Here is an 18,040-nt window from a genome sequence, read left to right as displayed (position 1 = left end):
GTCCAGAAGCACTTTGCCAAAACCATCTCTTGGTGCCATAAATGAGGTTGGGTTTGGGCAGAGCAGTTGCTCAATGAGTGCCCCTGAAGTTTGCTCTGAAACCTTTGTTCTGTTGTTTCCTGCTTCAATTGTGCACAAAGTGCATTTCTGGAATCCCACCCTGGTGGGATCTCCACACTGGTTCCATGAGAGGGAAGATGTGGGAATTTCACTGTAAAACAGAATGTTCTCCTCAAAATCTTTCTTTTTTCTTTCTCTACCCTAATTATTAGGTGATGAGGGGGCAGCATGCAGTGTAATTTTGGTTCATAAAATTTCCAAATTCACTGACTTGCTGCAGTTTTTTTTTTTTTTCCCAGTTCCAAAGATCCAGATAATTCTGGTGTCTGCTGGTCATTAACTCCTCAGCACTGATGGTTCCAGTGGTTGTGGAAATCTCTGTCTTGGAAAGAACAGCCTGGTGGTGTTAATCCTCCTGTGGCTTTGACAGAGTTTTAATTTGATGTGAGATAGAGATCCAGCAGAATATCCACAGCTCCAGAAGGAAAGGCATTTATTCTCTGCTGCTAATGAGCTCCTGGGTAACAGATTTCAATCACATAATGACTTGCTCAGGTCACTGCTACACCACTCTCCTTTCCCTTTGCTTTTACCTCTATCAAATAACACCCAAATCTCTCTAAATATTTCATTACTCTGCTCACCCTCTGTCTTAAAAATGCCAAACTGGAGCAGATGATTTGCTGAGAGCCTCTCCCTTCTCCCTCCCTTTGTCTCCAGCATCAAGGCAGTGTGCTCTGCTTTTGTTTGCTTTTTGTTTTCTTTGAAATTCTCCTGTAGACTTTACATGTCCTCCTAAATCACTGCTTAGCTAAGCAGGAAAGGTGGAATTCTTATAACATTTCCCATTGGCCTCTCCTTCCAGCCCTTTTTAAACTGTGTTATGGTTCTTTGAAGTCCTTTCTATTAGTCTACATTATTCAGAGGCTGTGGTGTGCATAAAGTACCTGCAGGAGCACAGGTGCAATCTTTATGCCAATCTCAAGAAGAAAGGAGGGAGACATCAAGTAGCAGAGAGTGTCATGGGGCCAATGCATTAATGCTGGGTGTTCCACCTTCATTAGCATGGCTGAGCACAGATTTACCAGATTTATCTGCAGTGGAAGTTACTCAGAGGGTGTAAAAAAGCCCAAATTCCAGAAAAAATAAGGGGTGGAAATCTGGAGGAAGAGAGAAGAGAAGAGAAGAGAAGAGAAGAGAAGAGAAGAGAAGAGAAGAGAAGAGAAGAGAAGAGAAGAGAAGAGAAGAGAAGAGAAGAGAAGAGAAGAGAGAAGAACAAACAGGACACAAGGATCACTGAGAATCCCATGACCAGTTTCCACCTTGCAGTGGTGGTGGCACTGGGCAGTTTCCTGCCTTGGGTGTGTCTGAGCTCAGGACCAGTCGAGGTACAGCTAAATATAGTGTGCTTGTGCAAAAACCAGTAACACCATTAAAAATTTTCATAATTTTCTAAGCAAAGCAGGTAGAAAGTGTTTCTAAGCCCCATTATTACCCGGATCACCTTTGAAGGGTGGTTCCCCATTATGTTTCCAGATATTGCCCTCAAGGAGTGGCTCCATTTCCCATTGTGAGATCAAATTTCACAATCTGCTGTGAAACTGCCAGCTCAGCACCTGCTGTGCTCAGCTGGGATTCCCACTGCAGCTCCTCATCTCCCAGCTGACACCAAGTTTGCTTTTCCACAAGTGATAAATTTTGTAAGGAGGAGGGGACCCGTGTCCATTTTTTTTTTTTTTTTTTGCCTGCCTTGGCCTAAAAAACTGCTCTGCAAAACCACAAAACACAGGTTTCCAGCAGTGAGTAAGTGGGTGACTCGGAGTCACCTCCTGATTCTCCCTGCAGTTATGGAGCTGTCCTGCCTTGCCTTGCACACACACACACAGCTTCTGCAGGCACACACATGCACTCTGAGGGAGCAGGGAGGCCTTGCCCTGCTAAAAACACACAATTTCTGTGACCACACCATAAAAGCTGATGGTTTCTGGGCAGGCTCCTGAAAAAAAAAAAATTGCTTACATTTGGGAAAGAAACCTGGCCATAAACACCTCAGCAGCAATTTGTAAAGTGGCATGGGAGTGATGCAAGGGTCACTGAAATCATAAACAGACTTAACAGGACACATGGCAATTTGAAAGCTAAACCAGGATGAAGCCAGCACATCTTTCTAATCCTCAAATTGCTTTGGAGAAACCAAAAATTTGCTCCCAGTCACTTAAGAGGTATTAAAATGAGACTTGTTGCATAGGACTGACATCTTGAAATAAGTCAGGACGTACAGCTCAATTCCTAAACTTTCATTAAAAATAAAAGTAAATAAACAAAAACTACTTGGAAGGACACCTTATCATAAAATGGACGTGAAATAATTCTCAAAGAGGTGAGAATTGTTTTCAGCAAACAAACAGAAACATGAGGTTCTGTGTTTTATTCAATAATTAGCAGCATGTGGGTAACCGTGGACCTTTCTCCAGGAGCTGTAAAAGCTGTTCCTCTGGTGTCCTTGAGGAAATTCCTCCCTTGGATAACTATGGCATGTTGGCAGCTGAGTGCATCTCCAGCCCTCTCTCCATTTGGTTTATTTTATTTTAGGAACACAACTCTCAACTAGCCCACTGGATTTAGTGCTTGCCAAAGCAGAAACAGAGTTTAAATCCTCTGCAATGATGAATAACTAAAGAACAGAAAGCAGAAACACAAGGACTTAAGAAATACCTAACTTGAAATCATCCAGGAATTTCACAACCCTCAATTTTATTTTTTTTTTTCTAACATGGGACCAATAAAACTATTTACAACTTGATTCACTGAACTTTATGGCTTGAGTTAGTAATGAGCAAGGTGCCAAAGTCTGGAAATGAAGTGGTTTGGATGTACTAATCACCTGGTGTCCAAACTAACAACTGTTTAATGGAACTTAATCACTACTGTCAATGCTGGGTATTTTCTCCTATTAAGGAAACATTTGGTATTATTTATCCTTTAATCATATTAAGACACCGAAACCATGCAGGAGGTGCAGGTTCCCTCCCCAGGTGTCACCTCCTGCTGCAGACACTGCACCAGGCCAAGCCCAGGGTCCCCAAATCCAGGCCAAGCACCTGGGCTGGTGTTGATTTTCCTTGGAAAACTCCCTTAGAAAGGAATGGAACAAGGAAACACTTCTCAAAAGCAATGCAGGGCAGCAGAGTCATACATTTAATAAAATGTATGAAAATTGTCCGAAAACCAGCAAAACCAAATGAACTTGAAAATAGAGAAGGAACAGAATGATTAATTCAGAGGTTCAACACATTTATTTTTATGAATCAGACCAGATTCAACTGCTTCAAGGCTCAGATGTTGGATGCCTGTGTGAGGTATTTGTGATCTAACAATGAATCACAACTACCTTTAGTTGCCACTGCACTTGAAATATTAAATAGAATTAGTTAGACCATCAGGAACTTACTCTGATCCCAATTTATACCATTCAGATGATTTCGGGTCCTAAAATCATCTGTATTTCAGGAATGAAATCCAGAAATTTCATTCTCCATAAATGAAATGGAAAAATTTCAGGAATTTCCTCACTTGCCTGGATCTCTATCCAGTCCATGAGGAGTAGAGCAATTCCAAGTTTTCCTCATCTAAGACTTTCCATTCTTTGGAAGGGACTTTCAGCCATTTCCCAATTCAGAACCCCAATTTCAGTAATTCTGCTGATTCTTGCTCCTTTCCATCAAGCACAAGGAGAAGCGGTCAGGGTTGTCCATGAACATAAAGCACATTTATATGGAATTGCACAATGTGAGACCAGCAGGGTGTGTGCAGAGTGTTCCAGTTAGCTGCACCAGTATTCCCAGTTTTCTCTTGAGAGGCCTTTAGCCAATGCTGGTTAGTCTGGGGCAGTTCAGTGACTGCAAAAGGAAAGCCACATTTCCCTTTTTTTGCTCTAGGACTCTCCTGATGAGACTTGCCAGAAAGCTGAAAAAGGATCCTCTTTCTTTACTCTGTCACCCCAAGGGAGCCTGAGTTTCCCTCCTTGCTCTTTCCTCTGGCAATGTCATTGCTGCTACATGAAACCTGCAGTCATCAATCACCTGTGAGCATCCCAGGGAGCACAGCTGGACAGGGGCAGCCTCCTCACACCTGGGCTTTTGCTTTTCTCAGACCTCAGCAAGGGCTCTGAGAGCTGCAACAGGCACAGGAGAAAGAGCAGCCCCACAAGATTCCGTGGAAATAACTCAAAATAACCTGTGTGATTCCTTCAGTGTTATGTTTTTATCACTCTGTGGCAGATAAAAATATCAGCAGGATTAGTTCTGAGGACTTCTAGGGTGTAGATAGGGCAGTTTCCCCCCCCCTGCAATTATTGGCAAAAATCAATGATCACAGCCAGAGCTACCACAACAGATTGGTGAATGGGGCAGTAAAAACAAGCAGCAGTTTCATGCTTATGCATTATCTGTTAATTTAAAATGCTCTGAGTGTTGGTGGATTACATAGTGCATGGACAAGACAAAAATAAATTTCTGAAATAAATTCAGAAAAGGCTGAGGCAGAGCTGCCAGAGGGGCAGGCTCTGACTGAATCCTGGCTCAGAAACCAAAGGGAGCACAGGGGGTGTGGAAGTGCAGGAGTTCACACTGTAAGCTTTTGTAATTTGGCACAGATACTGTAAGAGAGGAAAAAAAAAAAAAAAACAAACCCCAAACCAAAACATACAGCTTATTAGCCTAGAAGAAAAATCTTTGCTGTGTTTACACAGTAACCACACACCTGTATCTCAGAAATATGAGACAAGTGATGGGGAAAGGGGAGGGCACTGACATCTTTATTTTCCTCTACACCAGGTGCAGTCAGCTCTGCAATATCTTTGCAGCCTCTATTTTGACTCAGTGCCACTGTTGGCCTCCTGTACCTGCTGAACAGCCCCTGCAGGGAGTGACTCCAAAACATGCCCATGCTCCCTGCTCCAGCAGGATCTGCTCTTTCCTGGAGCCCTGGCGGGTTCAGCCAAACCCTGAACCCATCCCGGCACAGCTGCAGCTCCTGCAAGTCACAGAAACACAAAACCACTCAATTTTCTACTAAATTATTCTGTTATTTTGTTTTTTCTTGCAGGACATACCTAATTTTGTGGTGCTGCCATTTTTATGAGGTAAAAATGTGGCATTAAGGAAATTTGTCCTGTCACAATAAAACATCAGGGTAGGGGACAGAGCTGAAGAGTGTCCCACCTCTTTAACTCCTCAAAGTACAATTCAGCAAAATCCATTTGCATTAATTACAGCAAATTTGTGTGTCTGGTTTTACTGAATAGGATTGTTTGATATTCTGGGGCAAATGGAGAAGAAAAGAGGGCTATATATGAAAAGAATAAATTAATTTTTTTCACCAGAATAAATTTATTTTTGTCATGAGAGTGACAGAGAGAGCTGCTTTGTGCTTGTTAGACAGCAGCCAGGTGAGTAACAACAAGGTAGCTCCTGCTGCAGTGCTGATATGTCACAGACATGGTTTATGAAAAATCCTTTCCTTAGGATTTTTCCTCCTGAGAAGCTGAGAGGCCTCAGGAACAAATGTAAACAATGGTTATCTGCTGCTGTGGAATGCAACAGGTGCAACCAATCTGGGATTGGCCCATGTTGGATGTTTCTAATTAATGGCCAATCACAGCCCAGCTGGCTCGGACAGAGAGTCAGAGCCCCAAACCTTTGTTATCATTCTTTCCTATTCTATTCTTAGCCAGCCTTCTGATGAAATCCTTTCTTCTATTCTTTTAGTATAGTTTTAATAGAATATATATCATAAAATAATAAATCAGCCTTGTGAAACATGGAGTCAGATCCTCGTCTCTTCCCTCATCCTCAGACCCCTGTGAACACGGTCACACTGATGGAACCCAAACATGGAATGATGGAGTTGTTTAGGTTGGCAAAGACCTTTAGGATCACCCAGTCCAGCCGTTACCCAGCGCTGCCAAAGCCACCACAGCCCTGTCCCCAAGGGCCACATCCACACTCTGGGATGGTGGCTCCACCGCTGGTGGCCCTTTCAGTGAAGATGTTCCTCCTGAGATCCAATCTTGCCGGGGCTGTCCCACCCTCCTCAGCCAGACCAATGATGGAGAAGTGAACCAGGACTGGCCCCAGTGCTGAGCCAGGTGAGCAGGGAATGGCTGTGACCCCATTCCCACCATTCCCTGGGCTCCAGCCAGTGTTCCACCAGCAGTGCACCCACCCAAGCCATGAGTTTCCCCAGGAGAATCCTGTGGGAAGTGGTGTCAGAGCCTTTCCTGACACCCTGACCCTGTCAGGAGGGATCAGGTTGGTCAGGCAGGACCTGCCTCTGGTGGATCTGTGCCAGCTGTGCTCCATCACCTCCTGTCCCATCCGTGCCACGTGATGCCATTCCTGAGGGGCTGCCCCACAGCCTGTCCTGGCACCAAGGCAGCCCTGGAATGTCCTGGATTCCCCTTCAGATTTTATTTTTTCTGGAGGTGGGTGTCACATTTGCTGACCTCCAGCGAGCTCCAGTCAGCCTGGGCTGCTGGGGAAGGATGGAAAGGGGCTCAGGGAGCATTTCCAGCTGGATCCTCAGTGTCCCTGGATGGATCCAGCTTCCTCCTCATCTGTTGTCACTGGGCTTCCCTCTACAAGCAGTAAAGGAGGGAGAATCTCCCTTGGTCTTCCTCTGTTACTGATGTATTTATAGGAACAGTTTTATTTCCTTTTACAGCAGTGGCCAGATTAAGTTCTAGCTGGACTTTGGCCCTTCTAATTATTGTCAGCTTGGGCTGTTGAAACCATCAGTGAATATATCTGCTTTATTTCTCTATTGCTTTTGAATTCACTTCTTCTCTTTAGTGACATGAAATCATCCAGGATTTACAGGACAAACAGTGTGAAACTGCTTTAAGAAAGTGCATTTTGCCACACAATAGCAGGAGAGTGCAAAAGGCAGGAATGGCAGAGTTTATCATGGAATAATGGAGTGTTTGGGGCTAAAACCATTAAAAACCATCTCATTCCAGCACCCTGCCGTGGGCAGGGCCACCTTTCACTAGATCAGGTTGCTCAGAGTTTTATAAACTGTTCTGCACAGGTAGCAGTGGGTGGAAGTGGACTGGGCTGCTCCAGAGGGATATTAAAGTATTGCACCAGCACAGAGTATTTATATCATTTTTATGTCTTTAATCTGACTGCATGCAACCCCACAGAGCAGAGAAAGTCAAATCTCTGCGTTCAGGAACCCAGATCTTCATTGGGAAAGGGGTATTTAATATTCTTAGGCAGTGATTAACATGAACTCTGAGTTAGAGTTTATAAATATGATGAGTCTTTAATTTGCACAACAAGTAGAGTAATAAAGATTAGAGGAAAGAACTTGAGAGGAAGGGAGGGAGAGAAATCTCCATATCTAACCTAGGCTGCTAACACACTTTAATTACAATTGGTCTCACAACAAAATCTTTCAGGAGTCAGGATGTTTCAACTTAAGATTTGAAAATAACCAGTGCACCACATTAGTGCAGAGAATTATCCAGCACATACAACAGCAGAGCACCTGGTTTTCCTTTAAATCTCACCCAGGTTATTTTTTCATCATGAAAGAAGTACCTGCATCTTTGGCAGTTGTAAAAATATCATGCATGGCACCACCTGCCAGACTAATAACAATAATTAGAAATGTAATAAACTGTTCATTGGCAAGGGAACAAATTGTCTTATCCTTTGAAAGTCACACTGGCCCGGGGCAATTCCTCACAGACATTTGCCACTGATGTCACAAGAGCCAGAGTGAAAAGCACACAGTGCAGAAAAACAACTGAGGAGGGCAATGAGAAAGGGAAAAAAAAACCACTGACAAAGGCATTTCAGCACTGTGGAGTGGCTGCAGAGTATTCCCATTTCACTGAACAAACCATTAAAAAATCAGGATTTACAGAAGGTTGACAATGAGGGAGAACTGATCCTGTTCTTCCTAAGGAGCTGCATGGAGCCTGTGGAGAATCACATGAACTCAAAACACTTGTTTTAAGCTGAAACATTTTAAACTGAATTCAGAATGGAAACCTCAGGGTTGCAATTACTTCCTTTTTATCCTCCTTGGGTCCTTTCATCTTTTGTACAATGATTTTTCATAAAACAATTAGGATCTTTCACAGCATATTTTGCACTGAATACCTTCTAGAGTGGATTACTCTGACTCTTGTATCTCACATGCTTAATTTTAAATCTGGCAATCTGAGATCAATATTTCATTCTACCTGAAGCTCCTCTAAGTGCTGAAGCAATCTTGGTTTGGCTGCCAGGGAGGAATTAATGGCCTGCTGAGGATTTTTACCTCCCATTATAACTCTCCATTTGAACAGACAAGGTTTCACACTGCCTGTTTTCTAAGAGTGTGTTTAAAATCATCCTCAGCAATAAAAATGTGGTTTCATATTTTCATGACCTTACAATGTCTATGCCCCTTCCCCCATGAAATGTTTTAGCTCTATAAAACCAATTGCCAGCCTCTAAAATGTAAAAGGCATCCAGAATCCAGTGAGCATTAAATATTTGCCTTCCTCATCCATCTCGAGGACTAAACAGTGAGCAGGTCCATGCTCACAGAGGACTGAAGAGAAGAAAATCAAGTTATAAACGCTGCCTAAGCACTTCTTTCTGAGGCTTCTGATGATTTCACAGTCCCAGTAAGTCATCTAGGAGGGGCCCATGCCAGGCAGCAGCCTGCTTTTGTTCTTTGCTTTGTACTCAGAAGGGAGGGACATTGCTGAGGTACAGCACTCCGGGTATTTACGTGATTCACTCCTTCTTTCATTGAATCATTTTCTCATTTTTAAGATAATACCTCTGGGATGATTTCAGTGGCTGTTTGAGGAAGCACAGAGTTTTTGTGTTTTCCATTATTAGGGGTGAAGATGAAGGCGGTCCAAGAAAGATGGGAAAATGGTTTGGACGGGGCCAGGAGAACCTGGGAATTCTGATTATTGACCTGATGGCTCCAAAGTCCTGAACAGAGGAGCTGGGAGGTCAAAGCCTGAGCACACACAGCTACAACTCCATACCCTTCCTGCTGAACATGCTGCTTATTTCCCTAAATCCAGGCTCTGCTCTAGTCTGGCTCAAATAATTCATCCCAGCTTGTGTTTGCATTATAATTGGTCAGGAAAACCCAAGTATGTCAGTGCTTCCCAATGTCCCAGATCAGCTCTTCCCAGTTCTCCTTTCTGTTTCAAATTCAATTATGGCTGGTAGGATTTGAGACAACATCTTGGAGGGGTGATATCACACATCTGTCAGCTTCTCCTATCAGTCCTGCAGGTATCACTGTGTTCTCTTCAGGAGCTCCCAAGAAATTCACATTTCAGACTGGTTAATGTTTGGGTAGAGCTTGGAATGGGTTGATCTTTAAGGTCCCTTCCAAACCATCCTGGGACTCTGTGATTGGAGAGATGAATTTGAGTTGTGCTCCTAAACCAGTTTTCCTGCAATAAAAACCAGTTCTGCTGATGCATCTGCATTTCTCCCATTGATTCTTTGGAAATCTTGGGGAAAACATTCCCCCAGATTCTATGGAAGTGGAGAAACACCAAAAGGGTGTGCATGTATTGGCACTGGCTGCTCATGGAGCAGTCAGGAACATCCAAGCACACACTCCAAGAAGGAAAGAAGACAGACCAGTTGTTCTGGTTATTAGACATGGTTAAGGGGCTAAAAAAAAAAAAAAAAAAAAAAAAAAAAAAGAAAGAAAAGAAAAGAAACACCAAACCAACAACACACACACACGTTTCTGCCAAGCCAGTTATAAGAAGATAATCATGTGCTAGCCTAAGCCTCTGGCAGGAGTAAAACACTGTTAGCTGTCTTCTAGCTGGCTAAATATTAATCATCCTGTTTAGAACCAATCATGTCACTAACTGGAGAGAAACTTGGTTAAAGGTTGTGGTACCAAGAGGGTTTAGTGTTTTATCTCTAGCTGAAGGATTCCCTGACTTCTACAGAAAATATGTTGAGCAAGGCAAAATCCAGAGCAATATTCCTGAATTCATATTTTTTTAAAGGATTTAGGAGGCTCTGCAAGCTGAGGATGTGGAGAGACATTCCAGCAATTCAAACAAGATTCTCTCTTCTGCTGCTGTAGAGGAGCAGGGCCAGAGCACAGTGTTTCACCTTGGGTTGTGAAGTGCAGTGAATTGCAAACATTTTCATCTGAGCCACCAAGCAACATCTTATTCACAAAATAATTCTGCTTCTGAGCTCTGCCACAGCTCCAGAAATGATGCTGCAAGTTCACCACAGAGCATCAGCAAGGAGGAACAGGAAAAAAAAAAACCCAAGAACAAAAAGTTGGGCATTACTGGGGGAAGGTGTGGGTTATTCAACAGCTCTGAAATCACCACTCAGCCTAAAAGAAATGGAAAATAAAAAGAGCAGGCAGCAAGCCTTAGAAACAACAGAATGAAGTCATGGATGAGTGATCATTTCCCTGCCAATGCCTGGACACTAAGTGGCCAAACCTGCATGACATATTCAGAGTCAGGAGTGTGACAGGAGTGGGTTGGGAAGACTCATGTGGTTCAAAGGTCTCCCTTGGAGATCCACATGTTCTTGAAACTCCCACAGTCCCTCGGGGCCTTAAAACCAGGATGCAGCAGGATTCTCCTCTGAATCTCTGTGCTCTGACCTTCAGAAGGTCCTGCTCAGATGGAGGAGCTGCAGAGGCAGAGGGACACCCCCTGCAATATCAGCAGCACTGCTGGGATTCCATCCATCGCTGCCTTGTGACACTGGCCACATTCTCCTACACCCCTGGCTTTGACATCCAGCCAGTTCCTGTCTCTGGAAGCTGGTGGAAGGCAGGATCTCTCCTTTCCTTGTCGTGTCACCAGAACTCCCCCGACAGCCTCGCTCTGTGATGTTGGGAACAGCCTGGCAGCCAAAAATGCAGGAGCCATCAGACCAAACAAACAAAGACAGCCTGCCAAGCTACCACTTATCCAGCAGCTGCAGGCTAGGAAAGCCTGCTCCCTTTCTGTTAACCTCAAAACAAAAAAAAATAAAAAGGGGAAAAAATCACAAAAGGCTTGTTCTGAAGTGCAGTGTCAACAAAAAGGGAAAGTTGACAGAACGCTGCCAACTCTTCACTAACTGTGTTCTGTGAGGAGAGAGGGAGGTTTATCATCTGTTACAGGGCATCCCAACCTGGTTCTGAGGTCTGAAATTCTGTATTTCTACAGTGATCAGCTGCGAGGAGGAACGGGAATTCCTCCCTGAGGACAGGAGAAGGATCCAGCTCCAGCTACCCTGGAACAATGCAGGGTCCTGCTACTGAATATGGAAGGACCAAATAACTCCTCACAGGACAAAATAAACCTGTGAGGCCAATCAGAGATTATTACTCCCAATTATCAGCCCAATCTCTGTGTCTCTTTAATTAATTATCTCCCTTCTGCACTGAAAGCTGCACACTAAGAGCAGTCTTGTCAAAAATGCAAAGCAAAGCCCAGTGCTGGTGACACAATGCCTGGAACACGTGTCAGGATCACCTTCCTGAATTTCACCTAGAGCAGAAAGGCACAGAGTCAAGTCTAACAGCATCTTGAGCTCAGCCTCATTTCCAAAATAACAAAATAACACCTTACAGTGGCTGCCACACTGCTCCTCATGCTGTGCTTTATGGGCAGCGCTAAATCACTGGTCAGGAAATGATATTTCTGTGTGTAATGATGGTTCTTTCTATTTTAATTTAAGATTGAACAATTAGCAAGCTGAAAGTTCTGCAAATGCCAACAAAAGAGCATCTTCTGGGTGTGCCAGATTTGGAGGCTGTAATTCAGATCTCCCTGGTGAATTTTATCCCTCACTCTTCCAGCTCACAGCTCCTCTATAACAATAACAGGAAAAAGACAGATAAATTCTGCCAAAAGAAGAGGAAACGAGAGCTACACTCTCTTAAATCCTTGGAATTGTTCAAGTCCAGGTTGGAACAGGTTAGTGGAAGGCGTCCCTGCTCATGGCAAGGGGTGGAACAAATGGTCTTCAAGGTCCCTTCCAGCCCAAAGCATTCTCTGATTTGGTGAAATATTTGGGATGCTGACACTGCCAAGCTCAGGTTTAACCAATGTGTTTTTCTCCACACATCAAACTGCCAGATAAATGCACTTGCGATTACTTCTGAGGGACAGAAATGGACTGGAGTGTATGTAGGTTAAACCAAGGTGTGTATTCCCTAGGGATATCTCAGAAGATAAAAAGCAAGTCCTAACTACTATTTAAAGGCAGCCCAGCAGACGAGTAAAGTTACACCCAGGTGTGTCTTCCCTCAGGTGATCCCAAGGGAGAGATGCTGGGCCACTTTTCCTATTTAATGGTGGCAGAATAGCTGGTTAGATTACGTCCTAAATCATTTTCTAAGCTTATCATCCAAATGTTAGGATACAAAAATTGTAAGCCTACAAACCTATTTATGATAACAGATACTGCTGCCATCACTGCATAATAAAATATAAACAATGTATTAAAAATAAGCAATTATCCCACTGCTAAATTAAGCAGGAATATTGAATCAAAGGGATTAATTTATGCTTCGGCTGGGCAAAAAGTGAAGTTCATAGGGAGAACTACTGGCTGACAAATTTCCAGATCAACAAGACTGTTCTTGTCAATTATAAATAGCAGGAGGGGTTTATAATGAGGTCAGCAGTGCTTTTCCATGTCAAGGAATCGAAGAATATTTAATGTTAAAATTGATCAAACACTCTGAATTGCACACAGGGTGTCATGCACAGCTTTGAGCTCAGCTTTCCCTCTCCCTTTGGAAAGCAGAAAGCACCAGTCCAGGGAAAGCCTCTGGGACAAGGACCAAACTGTGGAAAACAAGGGGCTCTGCTGGAAGTGGATAGGAACTATTTCCACCTGACATTGTTACTTCAGGCTGCAGACACAGTCAGACAGCACTGAATGGGTTCCACTGACTCGCTTTTTGAATATTTACTTTACAACTTTAATGGCTGCAATTTTGATTTTTTTCCCCCTAAAATTAAATATCAGATATGGGAACAGAATTTAGCAGTTTAGCATAGCTGCCAGTAGAGCAAATCAACAGCTCAGTCTTTCCATAAGAGCCCAGACCAAGGAGATATAAAGTTATCACATTGCAGTAGTCTAGTCTGGATCTGACAAAACCAAGGTTGTTCTGATTTAAACATCTTGATCTCTCCTGTTGTTTGGCTTCATCACCTGAAGAAAAAACTGCTTTAAACAAAACTCTCTAAGGGGAAAAAATTACTGCTTTTAAATGCCACAAAACTGTTTTTTGCCACTGGAAAGGAGAGACCCCAGGAAGCAGAGCTGGGCTGTGCTCCTCACACCCACAAAATTGGGTGTTGATCCAAGGCTGTGACCCACATTGGTAAGAGACGGGAAAATGTGCAGCAAATTCTGACACCCTGCTTTCCTCTGGGTATCTCCTCCTGATCCTCATCCCAGGAATGAGGAGATAATGCTCTCCAGCCAGTGGTTCACTTTCATTCAGGCTCTTATCTCTGCACTGCAACCGACCCGTGACTCCAGCTGGAGGGAGCACACCCACCAGGGTGATGATGTAAAAACAGCAAATTTAGGGACCAGCAGCTGCACCCCAGGAGCCTGGGGGGACAGCCAGGCCAGGAGCTGCCTTTGTTTCTGGGCTGCCACCACACAAAAACCATCTCAGGTTTGTCTGTCCCAGCCATCACAGTGAGAGCTGGAGATTAAAGGTGGCGCAGGATTTGGGAATAATGAAGTGGAGATGTGGGGTGCCATCCCAGCCATCTCAGAGCCTTCCCTGGCAGATTCAGACACACAGCTCTGAGGAACATCAAACGTGGAAGTCCTTGGAAAAGAGAAGTCATTACCCAGCACTATCTTTGGGATCTTCCAGACAGGAAAGAGCATATCCACCAACACTCCACATTGCTAGAAGATCCAGCAGATAAATTGACAAAGTCTTCATCTCTAGGATCAGAGGTCTCTGATAGATTTAATAAAATCACACTGGCAAACTCGTGATAGGAAATAATTCATCACAAGTGAGAACATGGATTTTCCTCCACCTGTTTTTGTGGCACATGGGTGCCCTGGCAGAGCTTTTCTATCACAGATCAGTGGAAAATATTCTCCAACAGGATTCACAAAAAAAAAAAATTCACAAATAGCATGAACTTAAGATGAATTTAAATACATCCTCCAGAGCAGAGAGGGAATTTTTATCAAAGTTTCAATACCTGGTTCAGTATCTGACCATAATCATGGCAGATAAACATGGGTGTACCTATACAATGACCTGGGGGCCATGGAGATGTTTCTACTGTTTTGTGGAATGATGATAATTATATTTAGCACTCATTCAGGGCTTTTCATCTTCAAAGCACTTTACAAACATTAATTAATCCCCACAACACCCTATGAGGTAGGTGAGTGTTATTACAGTAGGTGTGAGCAGGGGATTGGAGAGGGTGCACAAAGCCAGGTAAGGGCAGCAAACACACATTCCTGCAACTGCACACTTCAATTCCTGCTCCCCTCTATGGATCTGCACACAAAAAGAGCTCTCCACATAAATACATGTACAAAATCAGGCCCACACTAAGCTGTTCCTCTGGTTTAGTCCTGTGTAAGGCACTCTGGTTTTGGGAAGGAATAAAATCTTGAGTGCCCTGGTTTTGTAGTGTTCCTCTGATGCTTTAAACAGTGCAAGATGTTTTGACATTCCAACGTGTTCTTTCCATGCTGAGAGTTCAGGCTGAGCAAATGCAAGAAAGGCACCTATTTCTGGGAGCTGGAGGCTTTGGGATCCTCTGGCAAACTCCATGCCAGGAAAGAGTGTTTTTAATAACCACAGGTGGATAATAGGTTTGCAAAACAGGGTAACAGATGGGTGTTTTAAATCAAAAGGAAAACAGAGAGGTGGAGAGGGAGCTCTCTCTTTCCAGACAGTTAGAGCTCCATACCTGCCCAGCTTCTCTGAGGAATTACCAAGAGAACAAGGCAAAAAAAAAAAAAAAAAAAAAAATGCAGCTTAGTCATATTTGTATTCTTATTAAATGCAGGACTGCCTGAGGCCAACAAGAGCTGATATCATAATTATTGGCTTGCCCAGCCAGCTGCCTTCTCTCACCTGATGTAAGATCAGATCTTTCCAGCCTTTGGAGCCTCTGAGCTCCACTCTCTCTCTCTCTGGGCTCTTTGAATGACCTAATCCTGTCCTGGAGCAGCACCACGCCGTTGTGCTTCAGTAGAAAGGTAAGAGGAAACCTCTGTGCAGCTTTTTAGAACTCAGCCGTGAAAGCCAAACAGAAGGGGGAGCAGAGCTCTCCTGCCTGGCTCCTCTATTTAATGTGGAGTCCCTGGGGCTGACTTTGAAGAACTGCAGGCTGAGGGAAGGGAAGGTCAGCACCTCCATCCTGGTCCTCGGCAGCTCCTGTAGGTATTTACCAGCCAGCAGCACAGAAGGAGCCAAGGAAATCCAGGTGAGTTCATGGATCCATTGGTGCTGGGAGAAAGGAAGGCTGGAAAAGGAAGATTTTTCCTTCCCAAAGGAAAAAAAAGTCGCTTTTCTCGTCTCGGGTGCAGCTCAATCCAATCCTTCTGCTCCATAATCATAAAGAAAGCTGGAAGTGTTTTCATTACCTGAAAGGAAAAAACAAACAGGGGGAATTAAACAACAAACCAAGAAAAGTGTTGCTGAAAAAATGCAGGAAGCCCCATATCTCACCAATTCTTGAAAGGTTTGTGTCCAACTTTTCCAGTGGTGAATCAAAACCTTGGGAAGTTCTGTGTTTTGAAGCCAAGCTTGTTTTTTACTGCTGTTTTAAATCTGGTGCTTCTGCCTCGTGTGGTTTGTAGCAGAGGATGAAAACTTTGTTTGGATTTATTCCCATATGGAAAGGTGGCTGAAGTCACCTCCAGAGAGAAGCCAGGATGTGTTTAGGGCAGGAATGGCTGAGTTTGAGCACTGCCAGTAGAAACTGAATTCTTATTTCTTTACATCTCTTTCTCTTCGCTTTTTAGTTTCAGACTGTTCAAGAAAGGGACTGTTTGTGTTACAAACACAATAATTACCTAAACCTATAAATAACAACCATCTGTCATTCAACTCTTGACCCTCCTGCCTTCCTGGACAGCAGATTAAATCTTGGGGAATTAGACCTTTATAAATGTTTCAGTTTGGTTTATCAGGATCATATGTTTCTAATTTGAATACTGTATGAGATATGTTGAACTGGATGAGATGTAGGCTGAAAATGTATTTATTTTGTTAATAACTAATTATGGTCATAAAGGAAAAAAATATTGGATAGATAAAGTATGTTTCTGAAGGAGCAAAGGATTGTGAACTTTTCTGTCAGCAGTTATATGTAAGCAAGAAAATGCACCATTAAAGCAGATTGTTTATCCTGGTGGGGAGAGATGGGCACTGGCAGAAGAAGGGTTAATGTAAATGAAATAATCTGAGCTTCAAATGTAAAAGTAGAGTGTGAGAAAGTCCTGGCTTGTAGAAGAGCACAGATTCTGGTGTGACATTGCTGAGCTCCCGGGTGTTTCTGCAGCCACGTGCCAGAGACAGGAGCCAGTGCAGCACTCTGGGGAGCAAATGGGAATATCTGCAAAATGCCACTGGGGTGGGTGCAGCACAGGAACCTGCCAGGAACACATAAAACATTTGATTTTACTGACCTGAAAGAGGAAAGTGTAGAGAGAGGGAAGATTCACCTACAAGATTCACCTACATCCTTCAGATCCATCCCTGGTCACAACAGGCTGTCTTTTTTTTGCAGCTCAGGATAATGAGAAAAATACAATTGAAAAAAATCAGAAAATGTCCTTTCAATTCTCTGTCCTTTCAGAGCATCTATGTTGTAAAGCAGAAATTAAAGGAAATGTCTTTTTTTAGGATTTCTGGAAACTGAACATTAACAACAACAACAATATTCTGATATTTTTGGCCACAAAGTTCCAGATAGGTCAGACAAGAGTGGTGTCAGAACTATTTTCATTCATGAAATCACTCCCATAACCTGATTTCAAAATCAGGCCTCCAAAAACATCTGAAACAGAAATTTCCAAGCCCCTGCAGAAAATATTGATAATGGATTCATGTTAGAACCAAAGCGACCCTTTGGTTACAGCCTAAAGTGACCACGATAGGCTGGGAGGCAGAAGTCCTGCATTAGTCCATGCAAGACATTTTAAAAAGCATAAAATTTCAAATAGATCCAAACAAAATTAAAAAAAAAAAAAATTAAAACCACTACATGTATTTACCCTTTAAAAAGCAGGGACTCAAAGCACTGAAGTGTCTCATGGAGGATTTTTACAGGTCCTGCTTACAAACCAAACAATTACACATGCAAAGCACTCCAGCCTGGCTCCTGCTGGAGCTTTGGAGCTGGCTCCTGCTGCCTGTGCCCCTTGGAAAGTCAGGAAAATTTGGGTGGGATGTGAGGAAAATCTGGTGAGGCAGCAGCTGGGGCTCAGTAAATGGGCAGGAATGTGGATTTTTCAGCCACAGGAAATGTGGATTTCTCCCAGCAGAGAGGATTTGCTGGTGGTGGCCTTGCCCTTTCTCGTTCCTCAGACAGGCCCAGCTCGGAGATTTGGGTCAAACACACCTCCCTGCTCTCCTGCACCTCAAAAATCATTAGCTCCAAAGACAAAGAGATTAATTATGGAGATAATGCAGATTAGGAGGGAGCTACAAATCACATCCTCCTCTGCTGCCTGCGTGAGCACAGCCAGGGCTGTGTCCTCCCAAGGGATTCTCCATGGTGGCACTGCATGGGAGCAGGGTGGGAGCTGCCAGAGCAAAGTGATTTACCCTGAGTAAATCCCCACAACCTGCTCTGGTGGAAGGTTTGAGCTTTAAGGTGCTCCCCCACCCCAACAATTCCATGGATTTGTGGCCCAGGATCAGAGCTGTGAGGTGCTGCTCTCCCTCCTGAGTCAGT

Source organism: Agelaius tricolor, unplaced genomic scaffold (assembly GCF_023055355.1).
Source record: "Agelaius tricolor isolate 1412-34295 unplaced genomic scaffold, bAgeTri1.0.p SCAF_25, whole genome shotgun sequence".
Lineage (NCBI taxonomy): Eukaryota > Metazoa > Chordata > Aves > Passeriformes > Icteridae > Agelaius > Agelaius tricolor.
This window is presented reverse-complemented; position numbering follows the sequence as displayed.